The sequence below is a fragment of the Phocoena sinus genome, chromosome 13 (assembly GCF_008692025.1).
Source record: "Phocoena sinus isolate mPhoSin1 chromosome 13, mPhoSin1.pri, whole genome shotgun sequence".
Classification (NCBI taxonomy): domain Eukaryota; kingdom Metazoa; phylum Chordata; class Mammalia; order Artiodactyla; family Phocoenidae; genus Phocoena; species Phocoena sinus.
Genome location: NC_045775.1, coordinates 81,203,855 through 81,207,138, shown reverse-complemented (window position 1 = coordinate 81,207,138; position 3,284 = coordinate 81,203,855). Strand labels below are relative to the sequence as shown.

The window sequence follows — 3,284 nt, the reverse complement described above, 5'->3', positions numbered from 1 at the left end:
TTTTTTTTTTTTTTTTTTTTTGCGGTACGCAGGCCTCTCACTGTTGTGTCCTCTCCCGTCGTGGAGCACAGGCTCCGGACGCGCAGGCTCAGCGGCCATGGCTCACGGGCCCAGCCGCTCTGTGGCATGTGGGATCCTCCCGGACCGGGGCACAAACCCGTGTCCCCTGCATCGGCAGGCGGACTCTCAACCACTGTGCCACCAGGGAAGCCCTCCCACTATCCATCTTACCTAGCACTGTCAGCATCACTTTCTCCATAACTAGCTCTGTGAGGAAACCCCTGTAAAGAGGATCTGGAATGAGATGCCCCGGCTTTGAGGCAGGTGAAGCCAGGCAAGTCAGTTATCTTCTATGGGCCTCAGTTCCTTCCTTGGTAAAATGGGGAAAAAATCAATATATTTCATAGAACTTTATGGCAATTAAATGAGATTACGTGTGCTAAAGTATTTTGCAGGGACTTCCCTGGTGGGTAAGACCCTGGGAGGAACTAGATCCCACATGCCACAACTAAGACCCGGTGCAGCCAAATTAATTAATTAAAAAAAAATAAAGTACTTTGCAAATGCTTGCCACATGATCAATAGTATTTTTTTCCTTTGCGTAATCTAAATGTTGGTCCCTCTAATCAAACACCTGCTATAAAGCTGCAAGAAACAAAACCTCCCAAACCAGAAACTTGCTAACACTTACTATTGTCTCCTATGATAAAGCAAAATCTCTTTACAATGACATTTTTTCAAGGGATTCTAAGTTATATCTACCCAAATTATGTCACATTGTTCCATTCCTTACATTTGCCTTGCACTCAGCTGAATTGAACTCTTAACAGTTCCTGGGACTTGCCATTGTCTTTCCACATTTATACTTTTGCTTTTTCTGTGTCCCCCTGAAATCTCCTCCGCTCCCTGCCTCTGCTGAAATCCTGGTTGGCCTTTTTACATCACAACTGCAAAGCCTCAGCCAGTCTCCTAAATTAGAAGTGAGCTCTCTGATCTTCCAATGCCCCCTTGTGGCACTGACTGCATTCCGCTTTTTTTTTTTTTTTTTTTTTTTTGCGGTACGCGGGCCTCTCACTGTTGTGGCCTCTCCCGTTGCGGAGCACAGGCTCTGGACGCGCAGGCTCAGTGGCCATGGCTCACGGGCCCAGCCACTCCGCGGCACGTGGGATCCTCCCGGACCGGGGCACGAACCCCTGTCCCCTGCATCAGCAGGTGGACTCTCAACCACTGCACCACCAGGGAAGCCCAAACATTTTCAATTTTGATGAAGTCTAATTTATCAATTTTTTCTTTTGCTGCTTGTTCTTTTGGCATCATATCTAAGAAATTATTGCCTAACTCAAGGTCATGAAGATTAACACGTATGTCTTGTAATAATTTTACAGTTTTAGCTCTTACATCTAGGTCTGATCCATTTTGAATTAATGTTTGTGTATGATATGAGGAAGTAGTGCAACTGAGCAGGACCCTGTGGGGCCCTCCCAGGTACAAAAGCCTTTACATGTCTCCTGTTTCTTATTTGTAGGAAAAAGGCTTCAGCCTCCTAGACTTTCCCCGAGTTCCAAAATGCAGATTCAAACAGTTACTAATTAGGAAAGGGAGGGAATGCAGAACCAAAGGAAAAACAGTCAAGAAACAATAGCGGGCTTCCCTGGTGGCACAGTGGTTAAGAATCTGCCTGCCAGTGCAGGGGACACGGGTTTGAGCCCTGGTCCGGGAAGATCCCACATGCCGTGGAGCAACTAAGACCGTGCGCCACAACTACTGAGCCTGTGCTCTAGAGCCCGTGAGCCACAGCTGCTGAGCCCACGTGCCACAACTACTGAAATCCGTGCACCTAGAGTCTGTGCTCCGCAACAAGAGAAGCCACCGCAGTGAGAAGCCTGCGTACCGCAACGAAAGTGTAGCTGCCGCTTGCCACAACTAGAGAAAGCCCGCACACAGCAACGAAGACCCAACACAGCCAAAAATAAATAAATTAATTTATTTTTAAAAAAGGAACAATAGTACAGCAGTAAAGCAGAGTCCTAGTTCCTCCTCAAGGGATATACATAACAATACATTGGAACTTCCCTGGTGGTCCAATGGGTAAGACTCTGCGCTCCTAATGCAGGGGGTCCAGGTTCGATCCCTGGTTGGGGAACTAGATCCTGCATGCATGCTTCAACTAAGAGTCTGCATGCCGCACCTGAGAAGTCTGCATGCTCCAACTAAGACTCCACGTGCCACAACTAAAGATCCTGCATGCCACAACTAAGACCCAGCGTGGCCAATATAAACAAATAAATAAACAAACAAACAAACAAATAAATAGAACAATATATCTTTGAGTTCTTCTGCCTTCTAAGGCCCCCACCCAGGTGGAGGATGGTAACTTCAGGCTGAGGACAAGATTCCTGGATCACCGCCCTGTTACCTCACCACCAGGCAATCAGAAGGAAGTCACACACTCTGCAGCCCTAACCACAAATTTTGCCTTTAAAAACTCTTCCCTGAAAACTACCTAGGAGTTCGGGTCTTTTGAGCACTAGCCACCCCTTCTCCTTGCTTGGCCCTTGCAATAAAACTTTCTCTGCTCCAAACTCCAACATTTTGGTTTGTTTGACCTTACTGTGCACACAAACTTGGGTTCAACAAAAGGGGGTATAAATTCATCCTTTTGCATGTGAATATCCAGTTGTCCTAAAACCATTTGGCAAAAAAACTTTTCTTTTCTCATCACACTGTCTGGGTACCCTTGGTACCCTTGTCAAAAATCAATTGCCCAGGGAGTTCCCTGGTAGCCTAGTGGTTAGGATTCAGCACTTTCACTGTGGAGGCCCGGGTTTGATCACTGGTTGGGGAACCATCCCACGTGCCAAGTGGCATGGCGTGACCAAAATACAAAAAAAAAAAAAAAAAAAAAAAATCAATTGCCCACAAATGCAGAGGTTAATTTTATTTTTGGATTCTTGATTCTATTCCATTGAGCTATGTGCTTATCTCTCTTTCAAATTTACAACACATTGGATCAAGCGTCATTCTACATGTTATGAGGACAACAGCTTTTCCCCACTGCCAGGGGGCTGGGAATTCTCAGGGACACATTCCCTGCCCCCCTTACCTCGTACCAATTCCTTGTTTTCACTGAATTCTCTCTCAGCTTTGAGTCTTGTCTTCTATAACCTAGCTCTTCCCATTCCATTTCAACTTTCCCTGGATACCACCTCCATTCCTTCATGCCCTAGAGTACCACAAACACATTAGTGTGTGGCAAAGTCCTACTCAGGATTTGAGTAAATGAA

General features: G+C 46.0%; 1 non-coding gene across 1 annotated transcript; it reads left to right on the top strand.

The window, feature by feature from the left end:
* The first annotated feature begins 2,070 nt into the window (after positions 1 to 2,070).
* Positions 2,071 to 2,143, top strand: TRNAR-CCU. Its single transcript has one exon. It is a non-coding gene; the product is annotated as a tRNA-Arg (tRNA).
* Positions 2,144 to 3,284: the final 1,141 nt, after the last annotated feature.